Genomic DNA, 11,731 nt, shown 5'->3' on the forward strand with positions numbered 1-11,731 from the left:
CTAATATTGCACTTCAATCATGCACTGTACTTTACACATAAGGCACTTTATATAGTTGGCAGCAAGTGGTACAGATTTTCTGTGGCTATTTTGTGGATTTTTTGAGGTCGGACTTGATTGTGAATAATTAATTAATATTTTGATATTGACACCACAAGTTAGTATACAATTGATACTAGCTATCAGTACAGATTAGTACGATACTTCTCCTGGAGACCCTTGACAATTAGGGTTTTCAAGTAGGTTTAAATAATTTTATATGAATTATATCAACTTGATTAATTGTATTTGTTAGTCTTTTTGAATGTAGATGTCACAATACGAGTCAACTGAAAAATCTAACTATAATATAATTTGTTTTCTCTGTTCGTCCTTTTCAATTTTTCAACAATTTATGGACTGCATCTTTACATTGCTTCTCATGTGCCATTTGATGAGTTCCTCAACAATGCTCTTCATAATTCATTTCTATTGTTATTTATGTATGCACTACAAAATTAGATAATTATAGGAGATATACACGCTCCCATATAGATATATTCGACAAAACAAACTCATCTTACACATATACTTTTATGAATAACTGTAGTCTGTTTTCCACAACCTAAAATCCCATGCAGAGTCTGCTTTCAGTGGTTTTTGGCTTGCACACCATCACATGGACATGTGGTAAAAATACAATAAAAGACGCCTCGAAATGGTCATAATACGTGAACAATGCCGGGTGTGGCCGAAACGCATTGAATAGTTTCAACATGTTGTGCTGATAATAAACAGCACATCTGATGTTGGAGTCTGTGCCTGGTTTCTAATTTGGATGTCAGAAGCTCGACTGATATATATATATATATATCTGTGTGTATGTGGGTGTATATACATATGTCAAGTTATTTACTTTTTACTATGCATCTATATGAATAAAATACCTCACACATTCATTCCAATCAAAAATATGCTGATGACTTACTAACTGATTTATGTTTATGTGATAATTCCTCCTTCAAAAGTGAATTAGAGGTAATTTTTTTACCATTAACCTTTGCTGAATCAATTTCCACTCCTTTGCAGCTCAGTCTTGCATGGGATGATAATAAGGGATTTCAAGTGCCTTTTCTACTTACTTAAGGAGGGAATGCATTTATATTTTAGGCTTTTTATAAATACAGCTGTGTCACTAACCCTGTCTTTATGTAAATTAATGCCCACTTGACAATCTTAAAGCTAAAGACAGTGATAGAAAAGTCAGATGTTTACTACTCTTTAAAGGAGGTCCAATGTGTGTCCATAATAAACTGAAAGATGTATGCATTACCCTGCTTTTCTCTGATGTGTATTATTGCCCTAAATCTGTGTAAACCTGAGCGAGTACCATTGGATTGAGAAAAAAAGCATTTGCAAACGTTTAAATGGGGGTAGATAAAAACACAATAAACAAGGGATCCGAGTTTTTGTTTTTACTCACTCTTGTAGGACTCATGGTGTTTTCCTGACCTTTAGAGGTATGTCAGAAGTAATCCAGGAATACTCCTAGAATTCAGGATTAAGCCCTGGGTGTTGAAATACACTGGAAGAGAACAACCAGAGTGGCAGAGACAACTTTGTGGCTTTCATTTCAATCATGGCTTGGACCCTCCACAGTTATTACCCCCTGAGGCTACAGAAACTAGTCCAAGGAGAAAAGTGGGGTCCTGTGAGGCCGATGGATGCACAAGATATCAGTACTGGTGATAAAGGGACAGATGGCAATATTTTCAAATTTCAGTCTCTTGGACCTGCGATGGGCAAGCCCAGCACAAAGGGGGTAGCTTGGCTCAAGTGTCAAGGCAAGTGAAGGCTATCGTGTTAAGCCGGCTATGACCCAATAATATCACCTTGTTGTACAACCACCAAAAAGAAGGACACCACGCCACTGTTGTAGAAAAATACGATTCTTTTATGTAAAAATTCTCTGTTGTGAATGGGGATCAATTAGGAAAGCACATGCACATTTCTTTTGGCCACAATTTGCTGGGTTTCAATTTCGAATTAAATACAATAAATAAGCTCAGGAATAAATATCATCAATAAATAGAATAAATATCAGGAATAAATATCATCAATAAATAGAATAATTATCGCTTTTTGTTTAGCAGAATAAATACTGGTTCATTTAAATAAACAAACACATGTTCAAGTGTCAAGGCAAGTGAAGGCTATCGTGTTAAGCTGGCTTTACCCAATAATATCTCCTTGTACAACCACCAAAAAGAAGGATACCACACCACTGTTGTAGAAAAATACGATTCCTTTATGTAAACATTCTCTGTTGTGAATGGGGATTAATTAGGAAAGCACGTGCACATTTCTTTTGGCCACAATTTGCTGGGTTTCAATTTCGAATTAAATATAATAAATAAGCTCAGGAATAAATATCATCAATAAATAGAATAAATATCAGGAATAAATATCATCAATAAATAGAATAAATATCAGGGATAAATATCATCAATAAATAGAATAAATATCGCTTTTTGCATAGCAGAATAAATACTGGTTCATTTAAATAAACAAACACATGTTCATTCTGGTATCGCTGCCACCAATTAAATACTTCAGGAACATTAACTTGCAATACGTTTCAGGATGGAAAGATTACTCTTACAGTTTATGATGACTTCACTGTTAATGAATACAGGCTTCTCTGGGCACAAAAGAGTGTTGGGACTCTTTAAGAATCACTCGGGGAATACGCGCGTGTATCTACAAAGCAAGGAAACACAGTGAACACTTCATTTACACTCGGCTGCCACCGGGTTGAGTTCTCTGTTTGCCGGTGGGGTCTAAGCGCGCCTACGGGCTTTGTTACCACTAGCACTCAGGCGGCACCAGTTCAAAGTCTTTAGACTGATGAACGGAGCTGCCGGAGAGGTCACACAATCTTCGCGCTCAGTCAAATAAATGCCGGTTCACAGTTCCTTTATATCACCGCTTCCCACCTGAAGAAACGGGCCCACCTCACATCGGCTGCAATCGAAAAGCGATTCAGTCGGGTTCAGCACTTCTCTTGCCAGCGACGGCTTCTCAGGGGCTCCACGGACCTCCCTCCGACTTCCTCAAACAGGGATGGTTCCCGCCCACAGCTACAGCCGCCGATTCACTGGGGAGGGGCAGAGATAGTAGTCCCGCCCAATGAAGGCCGGCCTTTCCCCGCCCCGGTGCACCACCTCACCTCAGTCTGAGCAGGAAGCACTCTACGCCAGTGGAGATCAGAGACGTCCGAGCTCCTCGCTGGAGGCGCCTGTCACAAAAGGGGCACGGAGGACGCTCGTGGTCGCGGCGAACTTGCTCTTGCCTCGCGACCCGAGTCTGTCGTAATTCACCACTGGGGGGGGCGGGGAAGACACACGAAAATGGCCACAGTCTCTTGGGGGTGACGAGGCACTCGCTGGGCAGGCGCTGTAGGCGCGAGGTCACCGCACACACGGCTGACTGGAACGCCAGTCAGGATCCATGCCAGTGACCCTTGCTTGCTCTACTGCCCGCGCTACCAGCCGCCTCAGGGGCCAAAAGGGCAGGTGTCAATCTGGTGTCAAGTCTGGAATCTCCTTCTTCACCTAGATCTGGAACATCATTATCCTATCTAGTCTTCTGGTCATCTAAAATGGCCGCCAGGGACTGGACCTTATATAGCCAGTGCCCTGAGGTGCTGGCTCGTGCCAGTAGGTTCTAGAACCTTCTTTGGGCTAGGCCAATGACATGGCACTTCTGAGAGGTATTTGGGACCCTAACAGCCACCATACTGGGGTTCTAGAGCAGCCATTTTGTGTACCTGAGGAAAATAAAGTAATTCCTGTCAGGAATGCGCGCCAAGCAAAAGGGCACCAAAACCTTGAAAGGTCAAGGTTCATGGAGGCTCCAAGGGGAGTCACTCACATGAGGAAAAGGGACGGCCACCATTTTGAGGTCATTCATACAGGTTGCCAATCCCAGTCTATAATGTCACAGGTTTCGCCAGGTCCCTTGTAAATAGGTGCCAAAAACCTTGTGAACAACTGGGCGTCAAGGAACATCTAGCCCCATGAAACAGCACACAAAAGGTCCTGGTAGACAAAGAAAAGCGACAAATTTTGGGAGGTACAGGGGAACAAAAGAAATCATAGTGGTGAGGGGACTCTCAGAAGCAGACGGGTCTAACACAGTCAATAACAGATATATTTGTGGTTCTGCTCATAAAAGGATTGTGCATTTAAGTTAAAACTAATACAATGCAAAACATTATCAAGGTGCCGACATTCATACAGCATTTAGGAATTTGTTACATTCATTCAGAATCATAATTACAAATTCTGCATTCAAGGCTTTATAAAAGACAGTACTGTTGTGCAGATATACTAGTTTCAAAATAGCTGATCCTAGACATATCTTGATGGCTAGGAGAGTAGCATGGTTAGGACGTTCAAGGAAGATATTTGAGGGTGATTGTGCTATAATTATATTTCGACTCCCTGACTTAGCACGCAACATCTTACGACAGGCATCTCTGGCTTTATCATATGAATCAGTCATGAAAGCATTCCTGTTGGGGTTCTTTATTAGACCTCAATTTAACAGCATAATCAGTACCTACAGCGTAATCCCGTCAGGTGCCCCCTTTTGTGTTGAGGGAATCTACACAATGCCCAACCCTTATGCCACCTTGAGCGATCCTAATGATCCAGACTAACTCACGTACCCAAGGAGAACATTATTGCTCCTGTTGCCCAGGAAGAATCACCGTCACGAAGACTAGCAACTAGCACGCTGTCAATGGGTGCTTATATAGACCAGAATGGCACCCTGATTAGTAGTTTGGACTAGTGAGGCAGGGGATCTAACAGACATATGGGTGGACCTAATAGTTCTTCTTACTCATGTATTTCAACCTTTTATCACAATGAGGTTAGCTTCATGCCCTTGGTCATTGACACTGTGGAGGCCCCAGATAAGTTCTTAACCATCTCACTAATTTGCAGAGTAGCTTGACATGGTAAATGGTCCGAATATTATTGATATTGGTAGTAGGGATCTCTGTCACATTCTATTTTGGAACGTGGCATGACCTCGATCAAAGCTTAACAATCCCCAATGCTAAGAGTTTGTAGGGATATATTACATACTTTGCTTTCAGGAAAACTAGGGGGTGGATATCATGCACATTAACAGGCACAACTATGTGAATGCAATTAATCTTGAATTGAAGAAATCAGAAACATATTACCAGATGCTGATATATGATATTGATACAAGACATTGCTTAGTAGTGTTGACTTTTTAGAACAATATCCTGCCAAATAAGACAGTGGGGTTAGAAAAGGAAATTGAGTAGAGACTTGAATACCTTGCAGAATTTAAATGCTAAAGATGTATGGGGATTTTAACTCTGCGCTGTGCCCTTATACTGAGGGGGATACCTGTGGGATCAGATCAAAAATACAACTAATTATATACACACAATGTTGGTTGAAAATATGTTTTCATTTGATCTTGGCTTTCCCAACAATGTATGCTCTCTGTCAGTGCCCTTCAGTCACATAATGGTAGAGGGTTGTTTTCGAACATCGACTACATTCTCCAGTCAAAAAGGTATTACAGCAGGTTTAAAATATTTAGCACTCACAAAATCCAGATGAGCGAACACTTTCCGCTAAGTATTTCTTTTTCACTTCCTGGTGACACAGTAAATGCTATGGGTAATTCGGCCCATACATTTCAAAATATAGCTTTGAATAGGACTAATGGCTAAACTCTACGGTGGCCCATGGTGGACTCAGTTGTACTCACCAAGTCAATATTAATTATCTGTAAATCTACCTTTTAAGCTTGTCTGGATTAGACTACCCCTCTTGATGAAATCCTAATACCTTTCGCACAGATCACAAGAGAAGTTAAGAACGCTTTACCTGTGGAGAACAAAAAACCCCACAGAGTCAAACAGGGTTGGTTCAACACTAAATGCCCTAAAGCTCTCAATAACTTGAAACACGCCTTACATGAGCCTTACATAAGCCCATTATAAAGCAGCAATAAATCAAAGAGGCTAGGGGGCAATACAACTGCACCCTCAAAGAACGTAAAAGCGCGCTAAGGGAAGAATTATGGGAAGCTCTGCACATAGACGTAGACAACATTGCCTTTTGGAAGACAGTGAATGTCCTGTTTTTAGCCCCTCGAGATCTACCATCCATAAAGATAGTGATTTCTGAGGATCAATGGGTGGATCACTAATCGAGTATGTATAATAATTTCAACAATGCTCCGGAGATTTTAACGATTCAGAAAAGGGGGTGGTGATGAACAGAGTGTCTGAATTAAGCAGACCACTCTTACCCAGTCCAAAGATCAGGGCTTGATCCATTACCGTTTTTTAGCTCACTGCACCATCCCAGCTCAGAACCTGGCTATATGCAAATTAGTCTGTCCCTGGCCCAGTGCATCATGGGAACAGGGCAGACCAAACTACCAAGCTAATTTTTATACTGGGAAGGAAACAAGCTTCTGGGGACCGGTTTCTGGCATTTCAGCCGTCTTCGGCCCGGCTTGCTTGAATCCTGATGGTGCAATGAGCAAGGGACTCACATCTGAGTATACCCTTCCACGCTTATGGTGGACAAAAACGAATCAGAAAAGGGGGTGGTGATGAACAGAGTGTCTGAATTAAGCAGACCCCTCTTACCCAGTCCAAAGATCAGGGCTTGATCCATCACCGTTTTTTAGCTCACTGCACCATCCCAGCTCAGAACCTGGCTATATGCAAATTAGTCTGTCCCTGGCCCAGTGCATCATGGGAACAGGGCAGACCAAACTACCAAGCCAATTCTTATACTGGGAAGGAAACAAGCTTCCGGGGACCGGTTTCTGGCATTTCAGCCGTCTTCGGCCCGGCTTGCTTGAATCCTGATGGTGCAATGAGCAAGGGACTCACATCTGAGTATACCCTTCCACGCTTATGGTGGACAAAAACGATTCAGAAAAGGGGGTGGTGATGAACAGAGTGTCTGAATTAAGCAGACCACTCTTACCCAGTCCAAAGATCAGGGCTTGATCCATCACCGTTTTTTAGCTCACTGCACCATCCCAGCTCAGAACCTGGCTATATGCAAATTAGTCTGTCCCTGGCCCAGTGCATCATGGGAACAGGGCAGACCAAACTACCAAGCCAATTCTTATACTGAGAAGGAAACAAGCTTCCAGGGACCGGTTTCTGGCATTTCAGCCGTCTTCGGCCCGGCTTGCTTGAATCCTGATGGTGCAATGAGCAAGGGACTCACATCTGAGTATACCCTTCCACGCTTATGGTGGACAAAAACGATTCAGAAAAGGGGGTGGTGATGAACAGAGTGTCTGAATTAAGCAGACCACTCTTACCCAGTCCAAAGATCAGGGCTTGATCCATCACCTTTTTTTAGCTCACTGCACCATCCCAGCTCAGAACCTGGCTATATGCAAATTAGTCTGTCCCTGGCCCAGTGCATCATGGGAACAGGGCAGACCAAACTACCAAGCCAATTCTTATACTGGGAAGGAAACAAGCTTCCGGGGACCGGTTTCTGGCATTTCAGCCGTCTTCGGCCCGGCTTGCTTGAATCCTGATGGTGCAATGAGCAAGGGAATCACATCTGAGTATACCCTTCCACGCTTATGGTGGACAAAAACGATTCAGAAAAGGGGGTGGTGATGAACAGAGTGTCTGAATTAAGCAGACCACTCTTACCCAGTCCAAAGATCAGGGCTTGATCCATCACCGTTTTTTAGCTCACTGCACCATCCCAGCTCAGAACCTGGCTATATGCAATTTAGTCTGTCCCTGGCCCAGTGCATCATGGGAACAGGGCAGACCAAACTACCAAGCCAATTCTTATACTGGGAAGGAAACAAGCTTCCGGGGACAGGTTTCTGGCATTTCAGCCGTCTTTGGCCCGGCTTGCTTGAATCCTGATGGTGCAATGAGCAAGGGACTCACATCTGAGTATACCCTTCCACGCTTATGGTGGACAAAAATGATTCAGAAAAGGGGGTGGTGATGAACAGAGTGTCTGAATTAAGCAGACCACTCTTACCCAGCCCAAAGATCAGGGCTTGATCCATCACCGTTTTTTAGCTCACTGCACCATTTTAACGGCATACCCTCATACCCGCAGGAGATATTGCCATCTTTTCACCACCCTAAAGATGTACTTTTCTCTCTAGATGAGGTTTATTGTGCTGTCAATGCAAGCTTGGATGGAAAAGCTTCTGACCCAGATGGAGTCCCTGTAGACCTTTATAAATCAAACTTGCCCCTATGAGGTCCGTTGTTAACCCAAGTAATAGCAGCATGTTGATCTTCCGGCTTTATAACAACATAGTTGGAATCAACATTGGTCCCAATTTTAAAAAAAAGGAGATTGTCACAACCCTGCATGTTATCGACCCATATCCCTGTTAGACTATTTGGTTATGGTGGTTGGACGTATCATACTGAACAGACTACAAGACTGGGCTGAAGATAAAGGCATCATAACAGAACTACAATATGGCTTCAGGCAGGGCCATGCATGGTCGAACAGGGTTTATATCTAAACATCCTCCTGGGAAAGTATACATTAGCCAAAGAGGGTAGGTTATATTTGGCCTTTGTAGACCTTACTGCAGCTTTCAATTGCATCATACATGAGAAACATTGGAAAATTCTAGAATATATGGACATGGATGCCCTTCTCATACTGTTTCTGAGGCAGCTATGCAATGATGCAAAAGCAATGGTAAAATATGGGATCAATGGGGAGTATAAGGCCAGTTTTAAAATCATAAAGGTGGTTAGGCAAGGATGTGTTCTGGCTTCCTTTCACTTTACCTTGTATACAAATCAATTAGGCCAAGTGCTGGAGAATCAATGCCAGGACCTTCCACAGATAGATAGAAGTTCAATACCTTCCATATTGTAAGCGGATGATGCGGTTTTGATGTCACAAACACAATTGAGGCTACAAAGGTCTGTCACTTGCTTTTCAACATTCATGCACAATCTGGGTCTCAGGGTGAACACCTCCAAAACTTAAATATAATGAAGTGTGGGTATGATATCTCAAAATGCAGGATTTTTTTTGACAATAGGGAAGAGAATTCACCAAAGGATTTTCTTACCTCAGCATTCTTTTTGACCAAAAGGGGAGTTGGTTCCAGGCTGCGCAAGGAAGAAAACTACTATTTATAAAGCTAGTGCTGCCCTGGCCAATTTCATGAAAAAACTGGGGAGACAGCCGGTTGTAGAGCTATTAAATACTGACAAATCAAAATGCATCTCCACGGCCATGTATGGTGCTGGTGTACGGGGATATGAAGACTCTCAGCTCCTAAAGTTAGTCGAGAATGCTTTCTTCGGATATCTATTGCCAGTCCTAAGTGGCACATCAACCTACATATGCCATACTGAATTGGGGATGCCGTATACATACGATCTTATAAAAACACAGCCCATTTTACTGTGGCACAGGATGAGGTCTAACACCAAAACTGGTCTTAAGCGGGATATCCTAAAGGATAGTTTACCATTACACTGGTCCACAAGCATCCCATGGCTAAACTACATTAAAAATGTTACGAAAGACATTGGACTCCAGGAATATTTTTAAGACCCTAGTACTATAATTAATGTCTCTAGAATCAATGGAAAAAAATGTTGTACCACGCCTCTTGAGACTAATAGATTTTTTACTGAAACACTAAAGACCACAGTGCGGGAGAACCGAATGCTGCTAACCACCTACAGTATTCAACCATATCTAAAAACTACGTTAGGCAGGTATAACAGGATTACACTTTTGACTGGGGATCTTTCACATGTTAGCCAGTTTCTCCAATATAAATGATTGGTCGAGCATCATGTGCATGTGCCCATGTGACGATAAGTCTCTGCAAACAACAATGCATGCCTTTTTATTCTGCAAATTTTACACTGAACCCAGAAAGCAAAGGGTTTTTACCAATTGTAAGGCTGCTTGGTTACAGACAATATCAGCCAGCGTTCCTACTGTTACAATTCCTTGAGAATATACATTTTACAAGGTCTATAGCTTGCTATTTGAAATGTAGGACAACTATTGGCACATGAACTTCTAAATGCAATTTATTTTATAATTAGTCTATTTTACTAACAAATGATTCTGTTTGTATACATCTATTGAATTTTAAGGCAGAATAGTTTAACACGCATGTGTTTTTTTAATGTGCTTTCATGATTTTATTGTAAAATCTAATAAAGCTTATTTGAATTGAATTAAATTGACGGTACTGTTTTTTTTTTTTCAAAACTAGCAATGACCACAGAACTGTCCTGTGGAGATGCAAAACAATTCCACCATATTACAAAGACTAATTTTTCCAAAAACATGATGCAATGGGGTGTTGCAAGCCATTGTGCTGTGCCAAGCTGTGTCATTTTAAAATCACAAGGATACTTCGCATTAACAACAATATGATGCATCCATGTGCTTTACCCTGTTCTGGCGCACAATTGGCTACCATGCGTCAGCGCAGGCACCCTTGTATCATGTTGCAAGTGTGCCTGCGATAAAGGGATGATTGTTTTTGTGGAAGAAGCGGCACTGATAGCATTTTCCTCCTTCTATGCATGCTGCAGAATAGAAAGAGGTTAAAACGGGGAGAAATAAAAGTATGTCTCCTCCATGTGCCACTCCTACACCTTCCTTAGGAAAGCATAGGAATCTGACATATTCCAAGCTTTACAAAACATTTTGGTAAACCAGGGAATGCCTCAGGTTCCATGGAAGTTGGGTGGGAACACCCACAGCAACACCAATGGAACACCCCTTTTATGTAAAGTAATGAGTGAAAAGGGCCTATATTTACAGGGCCATGGAAGGTCATGCAGGATGACTTTACATGGCATTGTAAATATGAGCAGGCACACTGCACCACTGGTGCGTCAAAAAAAGTGACGTAACGGCAGTGCAATCCCGTTGTAAATGAGTCCCAAAGTAAAGATTGATAAATCATAATCTTTGGCTCCTTAGGTAATTCTCTTGATTGACTCCAGAACTACTGAATTTTGCCCCTGATCCACTTTTGCTGCTTCTTTTTGAAGTTTTACATTCCTATCATGACTAGAGAGATAACGAAGAGACCAATCACCCTCATGTAGGCATCTTCTATATTGAATACATGCCTTTTACTGCACTACCCTACATTGGGATTGTTCACCTCACCCTCTCAAGCCCTCCTGTTTCTATAATTTTTTCACTGACTTTATGCCTTCAATTACTACTGTTTGTTTTTAGCAGTCAGTTTACTCTGTCCACCCCTGTTATTTCTGTCTATTTAAGTGCCTGATTGAGTCTGGTCCAAATTCTTTCAAAACTGTTTTTCACAACCAATCGTTAAAAACATTTAAAAAAATATTAGGCATAAGTGATGAAAGAGTGTCCTAAAATTAATATTGGTGATCATTCTGTAAGCAATGGGTATCTTAAACTTTGTGTTTTTCTCATAAAACCCTCAGCTTTGGTTGAACATGTTGTCAAAGGACCTGAATTCATGGGGTGATCCCATTATTTCTCATATCCCTTACCCTATCTGACTTTGATCTAAGTTTTCTCACTTTACTATTCTACTCCATGAGCGTCTTCCCTCTCATCTGCATCATCAGAGATTGGACCAAAACAACATGACAAACTCACATGCATGCTCCTTAGCACCTGCTCACTCACCAAACATG

The sequence above is a fragment of the Lissotriton vulgaris genome, chromosome 1_1, assembly GCF_964263255.1.
Source record: "Lissotriton vulgaris chromosome 1_1, aLisVul1.2, whole genome shotgun sequence".
In the NCBI taxonomy this organism is placed as follows: Eukaryota; Metazoa; Chordata; class Amphibia; order Caudata; family Salamandridae; genus Lissotriton; species Lissotriton vulgaris.